Consider the following 12447-nt stretch of genomic DNA (forward strand, 5'->3'; position numbering starts at 1 on the left):
TTCCTTACATGAGAATTTTCAATGCTAGGGAAAAGGCTCTTGACAGAATTAATGGTCAATGGAATGACAGTTTTCAGCTGCTTTACACTTTGAAAGCTGAAGTGGAGATGGCAAGTCCAAGCAGTGTTGTAGAGATTGACAAGCATACAGTTCCATTCAAAATAAAAGGGAAGTCATTTCAGAAGGAGTGCTTCAGAAGGGCTTTTGTTTGTTTCAAGGCTTGCTGGCAGGGGTTTCTAGATGGTTGCAGGCCCTATTTGGCTGTAGATGCTACACATTTGACTGGAAGATGGAGCGGACAGCTAGTAGCAGCTTCTGCAGTTGATGGACACAACTGGCTATTCCCAGTTGCATTTGGTGTGGTGGAGGCAGAGTCTGAGGAAAGTTGGGTCTGGTTTCTGCAGCAGTTGCGCAACATTATAGGCACACCCCCAGGTTTAGCTATACACACAGATGCTTGCAAGGGTTTAGAGAGTGCAGTGGAAATTGTATTCCCTGGAGTGGAGCATAGGGAATGTATGCGACACCTAGCGCATAATTTCAAAACGAAGTTCAAAGGTAAAGTTTATGATGAGAACTTATGGCCAGCATCATACACATGCAGCAAAAGGAAGCATGAACACCATTTGAGAGTGTTGTATGCTCAAAATCCTCTTGTGAAGGAGTACATGGATGCACATCATGGCAAGGTGTGGTCAAGAAGCAAATTCAACAAAATTTGCAAAGTAGATTATGTGACCAGTAACCTTGCAGAATGCTTCAATTCAAAGTTCAAGTCAGTGAAAGGGCTCTTGTTGTGGCAAGCATTTGACAAGATGAGGCAAATGATCATGATAAAGATGGCTCTTCGCAAAAGAATTGCAGAAACACAATATGTTGGTCATCAAATGCTCCCATCACTGATTAAGGCATTGCACTTGAAGGCAAGAGGACTGAAGATGAAATGAATTCGATCTGGTACATATGAGGGAGAGGTTACCTATACTGACACTAAAAATAGGGTATGGAGGTATCCTGTGAACCTAAGTACTGGAGAATGTAATTGTAGGCAGTGGCAGATCCGTGGGAAGCCATGCATACATGCCCTACATCTGATGACCGTTATCGGGGGTGCAGATGGTGAAGTTGATCAATATTGCTCTGAGTATTTCTCTGTTGCCAAATTTATGGCTGCTTATGCTGACAATGTGCCTGCACTATTGGGGAAAGATCAATGGAACATAGTAGATCCAGGGTTCAAACTCCACGCTCCTATCATTACTAGACCACCAGGAAGACCAAGGAACCAGAGGATTAGAGCAGGTGAGGAGGGTCGTCTACCAAAGAAGCGTGCTTGCAAAAAATGTGGAGTTCTAGGGCATATTGCTAGGCTTTGTACCAATGCAGTGGATGCATCATTTGGAGAGGAGGAAAGATGGACAGCAGCCAATGCTGAGGAGAATGCAGTAGCAATGGAGACGGAAGATGCAGTGAAGAATGCAGCAGCAAATGAAGAAGTGGAGAATGCAGCAGCAAATGAAGCATCTTGGTATGTGTTTGCATTTGTAGAATGCAGCTACCCTTTTGTTTGCATTTGTTCTCTTTTTTGCCTATGGCTTATAGTTTTATTTACCAGCTCTAGGGAGAAAAGGCCAAGAGATGAAGAAGCAGAAGATTTTGAAACCATGGCCTTTGATGGTTTTGAAGCTATAAGAGAGGAAGAGGAGGGGGTAATTTTTCCAATTGTGCCTTTAAATATTACTGAACCCATAGATGACCGTCAAATGGTCGTGTGCTCGGCGAGTGGAACTACTCCATCAGCACCTCCACGGGGAAAACCCCAAGTAAAGCCCAAGATCAAAAGGAACAAGAGTATGAAAGAAAAGAGCGTCTCAACTAGGGAAACCAGGAGCAAGACGGTGAAGCCAGCTGCAAACCCAAGGAGCAAGTCAAAAATTTAAGTTAAGTTGTTGGGAAATGTTTGTGTTGTCAATTTGAGGGCGAGTCGATCGCTTAAAACTTGGTAGATTTGTATTAAGATGTTGGCAGCTTAAAACTTGGTAGATTTGAGCTACTGTGAAAACTTATCAGTTGTAATAATGTTGCTTCTACTTTGGTTTCTTATTTGAGTCAGAATTCAAATTTCCATCAAAATTTGAATTTAAATCAATATTTCAATTTGGGCCAAAATTTGGATTCGAGCCAAAGTTGAAGTTGAACATTGGAGGTTCATTGCTCTGTGCGGTGTATTTGATCGAGCATTTGAAGTCCAATGTTCGTAGGTGAACAGTCCGAATGAGAAATGTGCTAGAAACGAGCTCGAAAGCTAGGGTAAACAGCCCTATTTGAAATCAAGTTTTTTTACCTTGCCTAAATGAGGCGTATATATTTTTATTAACACTTGTTCCATATATATAGGGTAAAAACGAAGTCTCACTATTTATTGATTAATATTCATATTACTACATTTTTTTTGAAAAAATATGCTTTTAATTCAAAACCGTCAAATAACACGTTTTAGATATGAAAATGAAAAATTAAGTTCAGATCCTTCTTATTCACTCCAAAATGAAGCTATGGAGATTTTTCTGATTTTTTTTTGAATTATTTTGATTTTTTACAAACCCTAAACCCTCTCTCCCTATTCTACGAACTCTGAACATGTTCACAGGTTACCTACACCAATTTTATATTTTTTCTCATAACCTTGTCACATATGACGGCTATGTGCGCAAGAATTACAACATTTAGATTTTTTGAATTTTTTAAAAACATTTGAACTTGATTTCGACATATCACTTCAAAAAATGATTTAAAAAAATGCCCCTATACCGAGTTAATATATATTTATGGTAACTAGGTCCCATAAACGGACGAACTACATTTGTTTTATATTTTTGCGATTTTTTCTAATTTTGTTATGGCCATTTGAAATCTGGTCAAACCCTAATAACCCCGTTGACTCGCTCATAACCCCGCAGAAATGCTCCAAACCCTAGCATCGAACGTCCGCCGTCGGATCCTACCAAGCGCCAAACACCACTTGGCAGATGTGGGGCAGGCATGCGCGATCCGCGTGATGCATCCTGAGTGGCTACTCCACTGTCCTTCTCTGGTTTTTACGATTTGCCCCACTTTACATATGAAATTGTATTTTTCGCACATGACCACCACATGTTAGTGTTAAGACTTGGTTCAAATATTCAAACTGCAAAATACAATGTGGCAAATCATCAATATAGCTTCCCCTTCTCCTCTTCTCCATCTGACAGACAAAGGCATCGAGGAGATCGAGCAATTCCTCTGTTTCTTTCCCCATCTTCTCGTTCTTCTTGCTCTCGAGCAATTCCTCTGTTTCTTCCTCTCGGGCGATATGTCGACATCCTCGTCAGCCCCCCGTTACACGTGGCCAGTGTATGGTCCAGTGCTGATGACTCGATGCTCTGACTGCCCATGGACTGCGCCACTGAAGTGGTTGACTTCGAGGGAGCAGAAGAATGCTAACTTTGGGCGTGAGTTCGTCAAATGCGAGAGCAAGCCGGAGGGGCAGGTTAGATCTGAGTTTTTCTCGCATCCTTTATCTCTAATTTCTCAAAAAATCTGTCAGATTTGGATTTAGGTTACATGATTTCGTTTTCAGATCGTGAAGAAATGCCACCATTTCGAGTGGATGGATGATTACATCCAGAGGCTTCAAGGGTTGAGCTTGCTGGATTCGAGGGGAATGCAATCCGCGAGTTCAATCTACCCCATGACAGTGCTGCTCCGGCAGCAGCAGCGCGTCCGGAATACCCGACGGTGGTAGATGTCGAACTGAAGACGGAATTGAAGAAGATGAACAAGAACTTCAAGCAGCTGATTGAGTTGAAGAAGCAATCCAATCTTATAGCTTTAGGAATACTTGCTCTAGGAATTTTTTACTTGAAGCCCATCTCTCTTTAGAGATGTTTGTCTACTATTGTTGCCACTGTTTAGCAATCCAAGTCTGTTTATCTCAAATGCAACTCTGTTTAGTGCAACTGTCGATCTCTGAATGTATGCAGTTTACTGTTAAGTTTCGACACTTTCAGTTTCGGCAGAAGACAACTACCAGTTCAGTGATAGGATTATTTTGTTAGCTAATAACCTCGAGTGTTGGATTATACCCTAGCTCGTCAGATGACAATAAGCAGTACTTGAGCAGCACAAGGGATATACATCAAGTTCATCTCTTCTCTCTCGCACTTGCCAAACTTTTGTCCTCGAGTTCGTCAGTTCTGCTAGAAAAAAAACCTGGTTCACGGGCCCAAAGAGAATCAAGCTGCAATAGGCCCACAAAGGATAAATGAGGCCCAGAAACAAGCGATGTTTCTTTTTTTGTTTAGGAACGATTGCTTTGTTCTTTTTTGTTTCTGATTGCTTTTTTCATTAATTTGATTGCCCAATCTCTTCTATCTCATTGAGGAATTTTTTTGGCTTTCCCTTATGGGTCCCTTCATTTTTTAGAATCAAAGTATTTGCAAACCGCAGTATTATTATGCCTAGCGAACCAATACTTCATGATTGGAAAAAGAGGTCCAACCTTCTTTTTTATATACTTCAAACATAGTGTAGTTTTCTACATATTAAAGTATATAAAACTACACTTTTGACTAAATCCAAACATCTCAAAGTATTTGATACTTCAATATTTCTGAAAACCAAAGTATTTTTGGAATACCTAAAAAATACAGAGCTCTCAAACCAAAGCCGTGTAGAAATGTACAATATGTTCTTATTTTTAGAAGGCATCTATAAACACATCATTTTTAGTTAGTTTGGATAATTTTTCCCACGCCAATTAGCCGTGTCTAAACTTGGGGCAAAAAAAACAAACATAACAAAGCATTAATATAACGCACATAACTTAACTTAGATAGGGTTGCTAGGGCAACATAAGTTCTTACATATAACACGACACCGATAGATAATAATAATTAACCTTACATAGATAGGGTAGCTAGCTCGGGCAACACACACACCAAACTCACACTACATAGTAGATAGGGTAGCTAGGGCAACACCGCCATGTCTTCACCGTCGCCTTCACCTTAACCGCCGGCTTCACCATATTCTTCGCCGCCGGCTTGAGTACTGCTCCTCCTCAAGGCCGTTGTCGCCGAGGTAGTACGGGAGGCTGTGCATGCGGTTACGAGCGGGGAAGACGCTCTCGAAGTCGGTGAAGATGTTATAGGTGGTGAATGCGATGAACTCGCACCCACACCAATACACCTTGCCGAGCAGGTAGTAGGCATCGAACCTGTTGGTGAAGTGGACGACGAGCCCTACCACCGGAGCGTTGGCGTGGGGACGCTGCTCCACAAGGTTGAACATGGGCGGCGAGCCCGTCGGGAGGTGGTGGAAGCCCGCACGGAGGAACCCCCGTGCAAGCTCAGTGCTACCCCTCCAGCGTGAGAACGCCCACACGCGGAGCGATGCCTCGACGACGACGTTGGTGGGGTACCGCCGTTCCGGCACGGTGGGCGGCTCTTGGAACATCGGCCCGTTGTACTGCATCTTGCTCACTTCGCTGAGTGGAACGGCTTTGGCTTTTGGGGGAAGAAGAGAAGTGGGAGGCACAGATGGATCTGTAGAAGAAGAGGCAATGTAGGGCAGTTTAAATAGCCGGGGGAGACGAAGTGGTACATGCACAAACGGCGTAGATCGTGACTCAGTGCATGCGTGAACCGATGCGATCATCAATGTGTGAACGTGAATCGATGCGAGCGTGCTTTGCGTGCTCTGCGTTGGCGGCTGCCTGCCTCCCCCTTCTGCATGCTCTGCGTTGGCGGCTGCCTGCCTCCCACAACTGAATCGAGTGGCAGTCGTGCGGCGTGAACCGATGCCTCGACATATGGACGCGAGCCTGCGTGCAGCCCGCCCCTTCTGCCACCGGCACGTATGCCTACGACGCGTGAAACGACGCTGTGGAGCGACTGAATCCACCGGCAACCGTGCGGCACAGATCGATGCATGCGTGTCGGTGTGCATGCATGCGATTAGGTCTAGGTCACTAGATGTGTGCGTGCCGGTGTTCGCATGCATAGCAGGCTACATCGATGTCAAAGCCGGGCATGCATAGCAGGCTGCATCCATCGATAGCAGGCTTTTTTAATTTATTACCAACAAACTAATGGGCCCGTCCTATGAACACAAACACAGCCAACCAGCGAAGCCACAACCACAGTCAACAGAGTCCAACGTGGCCCCACAAGTCAGTTAACGGCCAAGACGGCAAACGTCTATTATGAACATTTGTGAGAGTTTCAGCTAAGGGAGTGGGGAAAAGTGAGCAAAAGTTTGAAGCGTGGGGAAAACTGAGCACAACTAAGGAATTGGGGGCACAGATGGAATAAGCCCTATTTTTTATTGCACGGATAATTCTGAAAATTGACAGAAAATACTATTTTTGCTTTATTTCAACTAAATAGCAGAAGGTAAAAGGAGGGTACAGAGAGTTGTGCTTTCTAACTTCATCCATCTCATGCTCATCAAAAGGAATCCACTAACAAGGTTGATCAAGTCTTGTTAACAAACTCATTCCGAATTGCATGAAACCGGAGAATTTTCGAATAGCACTAGGTTACCTCAACGGGGATATGTACATCCCCAACAATAAGAATATCATATTTCTTCTTGACAGTAGGAAGGGGAAATTCAAAACCTCCAATAATAATCGATGTAATTTTTCCAATAGAGTTGATACTGTGGACTTGAGGTTGTTTCCTCGGAAAGTGTACCGTATGCTCATTACTATTAACATGAAAAGTGACATTGCCCTTGTTGCAATCAATAACAGCCCCTGTAGTATTCAAAAAGGGTCTACCAAGGATGATCGACATACTATCGTCCTCGGGAATATCAAGAATAACAAAGTCCATTAAAATAGTAACGTTTGCAACCACAACAGGCACATCGTCACAAATACCGACAGGTATAGCAGTTGATTTATCAGCCATTTGCAAAGATATTTCAGTAGGTGTCAACTTATTCAAATCAAGTCTACGATATAAAGAGAGAGGCATAACACTAACACCGGCTCCAAGATCACATAAAGCAGTTCTAACATAGTTTCTTTCAATGGAGCATGTATAGTTGGTACTCCTGGATCTCCAAGTTTCTTTGGTATTCCACCCTTCAAGTTGTAATTAGCAAGCATGGTGGAAATTTCAGCTTCCGGTATCTTTCTTTTATTTGTAACAATATCTTTCATATACTTAGCATAAGGATTCATTTTAAGCATATCAGTCAAACGCATACACAAAAAGATAGGTCTAATCATTTCAGCAAAGCGCTCAAAATCCTCATCATCCTTTTTCTTGGATGGTTTTGGAGGAAAAGGCATGGGTTTCTGAACCCATGGTTCTCTCTCTTTACCATGCTTCCTAGCAACAAAGTCTCTCTTATCATAACTTTGATTCTTTGATAGTGGGTTATCAAGATCAACATCAGCTTCAATCTCTACATCGTTGTTACTGCTAGGTTGAGCATCAACATGAACATCATCATTAACATTATCACTAGGTTCATGTTCATTACCAGATTGTGTTTCAGCATCAGAATAGAAATATCATTGGGATTGTCAAGTGTGTCAACAACAGGTTCCCTAGATGCGTGCAAAGTCCTATCATTTTTCTTTTTCTTCTTTTTAGAAGGACTAGGTGCATCTACATTAGTTCTCTGAGAATCTTCCTCAATTCTCTTAGGGTGGCCCTCAGGATACAAAGGTTCCTGAGGCATTTTACCTCCTCTAGTCATAACTCTAACAGCATTATCATTCTTCTTACTATTTAGTTCACTAAGCAAATCATTTTGAGCTTTAAGCACTTGTTCTACTTGAGTGGTAACCTTAGAAGCATGTTTACTAATGAGTTTAAGTTCACCTTTAACTCTAGACATATAGTCACTCAAGTGTTCGATCATATAAGCATTGCGTTTTAATTGTCTACCAAAATAAGCATTGTAGTCTTCTTGCTTAACCATAAAATTATCAAACTCATCTAAGCATTGGCTAGCAAACTTAGTAGGCGGGATTTCAACTTTATCATATCTATAGAGAGAATTTACCTTTACTACCTGTGTCGGGTTATCAAGACCATGTATTTCTTCAACAGGCAGCAAATTAAGACCATGTATTTCTTCAATAGGAGGTAGATTCTTAACATCTTCAGCTTTAATACGTTTTTCTTTCATAGATTTCTTTGCTTCTTGCATATCTTCAGGACTAAGAACTAGAATACCCCTTTTCTTCGGAGTTGGCTTAGGAGTTGGTTCAGGAAGTGTCCAATAGTTTTCATTAGTCAACATATTATTCAATAGCAATGCAGCTTGATCAACAGTTCTTTCCCTGAAAACACAACCAGCACAACTATCCAGGTGGTCTCTGGAAGCATCGGTTAGTCCATTATAGAAGATATCAAGTATTTCATTTTTCTTGAGAGGATGATCAGGCAAAGCTTTAAGTAATTGGAGAAGCCTCCCCCAAGCTTGTGGGAGACTCTCTTCTTCAATTTGCACAAAATTATATATTTCCCTTAAAGCAGCTTGTTTCTTATGAGCGGGGAAATATTTAGCAGAGAAGTAATAAATCATATCCTGGGGACTACGCACACAACCAGGATCAAGAGAATTAAACCATGTCTTAGCATCACCCTTTAATGAGAACGGAAATAATTTAAGGATATAGTAGTAACGAGTTTTCTCATCATTAGTGAACAGGGTGGCTATATCATTTAATTTAGTAAGATGTGCCACAACAGTTTCAGATTCATTGCCATAGAAAGGATCAGATTCAACCAAAGTAATTATCTCAGGATCAACAGAGAAATCATAATCCTTATCAGTAACAAAGATAGGTGAAGTAGCAAAAGCAGGGTCATATTTCATTCTAGCATTCAAAGACTTTTCTTTCAACTTAGCTAACAATTTCTTAAGATCATTCCTATCATTGCAAGCAAGAAAGTCTCTAGCAGTTTCTTCATCCATAACATAACCCTCAAGCACAACAGGCAATTCATATCTAGGGGCATCAATATTATAAGTTTCAATAATTTCATTCTCTATAACCCTAGCAAGTTATTCATCAAGATATTCACCTAGTGGCACAGTATTATCAAGCATAGAAGTAGTTTCATCATAAGTATCATGCATAGCAGAAGTGGCATCATCAATAACATGCAACATATCAGAATTAATAGCAGAAGCAGGTTTAGGTGTCGCAAGCTTACTCAAAACAGAAGATGAATCAAGTGCAGAGCTAGATGGCAGTTCCTTACCTCCCCTCGTAGCTGAGGGATAAATTTTAGTTTTCTCGTCTTTCAAGTTCCTCATAGTGACCAGCAGATATAAATCCCAAGTGACTCTAAGAATAGAGCTATGCCCCCCAGCAACAGCGCCAGAAAATAGTCTTGATAACCCACAAGTATAGGGGATCGCAACAGTTTTCGAGGGTAGAGTATTCAACCCAAATTTATTGATTCGACACAAGGGGAGCCAAAGAATATTCTCAAGTATTAGCAGCTGAGTTGTCAATTCAACCACACCTGGATAACTTAATATCCACAGCAAAGTGTTTAGTAGCAAAGTAGTATGGAAGTAACGATAACGGTGGTAAAGGTAACAGTAGCAGTTTTGTAGTGATTGTAACAGTGGCAACGGTAAAGTAACTAAGCAAAGATCAATATGTGAAAAGCTCGTAGGCATTGGATCGGTGATGGATAATTATGTCGGATGCAATTATTCATGCAACAGTTATAACATAGGGTGACACAGAACTAGCTCATATTCATCTGTGACGCCCCCGATTCAATTGTACACTAATCATACATGCAAACGTGTACGATCAAGATCAGGGACTCACGGGAAGATATCACAACACAACTCTAAAAATAAAATAAGTCATACAAGCATCATAAAAGAATCCAGGGGCCTCGAGGGCTCGAATACAAGTGCTCGATCATAGACGAGTCAGCGGAAGCAACAAAATTTGAGTACATACATAAGTTAAACAAGGTGCCATAAGATGGCTACCACAAACTGGGATACAGATCAAAAGAGGCGCAGGCCTCCTGCCTGGGATCCTCCTACACTACTCCTCGTCGTCGTCAGCGGCCTGCACGTAGTAGTAGGCACCTCCGGTGTAGTAGGAGTCGTCGTCGACGGTGGCGTCTGGCTCCTGGGCTCCAGCATCTGGTTGCGACAACCAGGAAGAAAGGAAAGGGGGGAAAAGGGGGAGAAAAGCAACCATGAGTACTCATCCAAAGTACTCGCAAGCAAGGATCTACACTACTTATGCATGGGTATCCGTGTAAAGGGGCAATATCGGTGGACTGAACTGCAGAATGTCAGAATAAGAGGGGGATAGCTAATCCTATCGAAGACTACACTTCTGGCAGCCTCCATCTTGCAGCATGTAGAAGAGAGTAGATGGTAAGTTCACCAAGTATCAGCGCATAGCATAAATCCTACCCGGCGATCCTCCCCTCGTCGCCCTGTGTGAGAGCGGTCACCGAGATATATCTGGCACTTGGAAGGGTGTGTTTTATTAAGTATTCGGTTCTAGTTGTCATAAGGTCAAGGTACAACTCCGGGTCGCCTGTTACCGTGGACACGGCTATTCGAATAAATCAACTTCCTTGCAGGGGTGCACCACATTACCCGACATGCTTGATCCCCTTTGGTCGGACACACTTTCCTGGGTCATGCCCGGCCTCGGAAGATCAACTCGTCGCAGCCGCACCTAGGCACAACAGAGAGGTCAGCACGCCGGTCTAAATCCTATGCGCGCAGGGGTCTGGGCCCATCGCCCATTGCACACCTGCACATTGCGTACGCGGCCGGTGAGCAGACCTAGCAACCTCCATTACAAAGGAAGTTGCGTTACGCGGTCCAACCCAGCGCGCGCCGCTCAATCGCTAACGTCACGAAGGCTTCGGCTGATACCACGACACCAGTTGCCCATATCTTGCCCCACGTGGCGGTTAGTGCGTATATGGTCAACGACACAACTCAGATCAAATACCAAGATCTCGTTAAGCGTGTTATTATGAAGTAACCATGGACACCGACCAGGGCCAGGCCCACCTCTCTCCTAGGTGGTCTCAACCTGCCCTGTCGCTCCGCCAAAAAGTAACAGTCGGGGGCCATCGGGAACCCAGCCCCACCACTACCGGGATGGAGCCACCTGCCCCTTTAGCCCCCATCTCCGAACAGTATCATAAGTAATGTAACAGTATAAAGTATATAGCATATGCCCGTGATCACCTCCCGAGTGATCACGACCCAGTAGTATAGCATGGCAGACGGACAAGAATGCAGGGCCACTGATGGAATACTAGCATCCTATACTAAGCATTTAGGATTGCAGGTAAGGGTAACAACTGTAGCAACAATGACAGGCTATGCATCAGAATAGGATTAACCGAAAGCAACAACATGCTACACTACTCTAATGCAAGCAGTAAAGAGAAGGAATAGGCGATATCTGGTGATCAAGGGGGGGGGGTTGCCTGGAAGCACTGTTGCACAGGAAGAAGGGTCGTCGATGATATAGTCCTACTCACTGGCATCAGCGCCGGTCTCGGGGTTTACCGGAGAAGAAGAGGGGGGAAGAAACAGTAAATACGGAGCAAACAAAGCATCACAACATATAACAAGGCAATACGCGGTGTCAGGGGTGATCTAACGCAGGGATAGGTGATACCGGCAAGGGAGGGAAACATCTGGGAAAGTATCCCCGGTGTTTCGCGTTTTCGGACAGATGAACCGGAGGTGAAAGTTGTGTGTTTGCTATGCTAGGGATGTGTGGTGGACGAACGGGCTACGTATTCGGATTCGTCTCGTCGTTCTGAGCAACTTTCATGTACAAAGTTTTTCCATCCAAATTACGGATTATTTTATATTAAATTTTAAAGTTTTAGTTCATTTTCTAATTTATTTTATTTCAAAAATTTAATGTTAAATTGCTAGATGTGCCCAGCACAGTGTACACAAAATATACACTGGCTGACATGTGGGACCAGGGGGACCCAGTTGACCGGTCAATCTTTGACTGGTCAACAGGGGGTGGGGCCCCCTGTCATTGACTGCCTAGTTAACTAACAGGATTAGTTAGACTAATTAAGTAGTTAATAGGTTAATTGATAGGATTAATTAGGTTAATTAAATCACTTAATTAATTAATTCAATTAATATTTACTTTACTTTTTTTAATTCTTTTTTTAACATTCTTAGGGGCTAGGGCCCCCTTGTCATAGGCCCTTGGGGCCAAAGCGGGCGCTAGCGGGTTGCGGGTAGTGGGCGGTGTTGGGCTACGGGCACCAGCCTGCCTTACAAGGCTGGCGGGGAGCTGTCGAGCGGCCAGGGGGCGCGCGAGGCGGGCGAGGCCAGCAAGGCCGGCGCGTGGGCGCGCGGCCGGGAGGTCGGGCTTGGCCTGGCTGGGAGCGGCCGGTG

This window comes from Triticum aestivum, chromosome 7D, assembly GCF_018294505.1.
Source record: "Triticum aestivum cultivar Chinese Spring chromosome 7D, IWGSC CS RefSeq v2.1, whole genome shotgun sequence".
NCBI lineage: Eukaryota > Viridiplantae > Streptophyta > Magnoliopsida > Poales > Poaceae > Triticum > Triticum aestivum.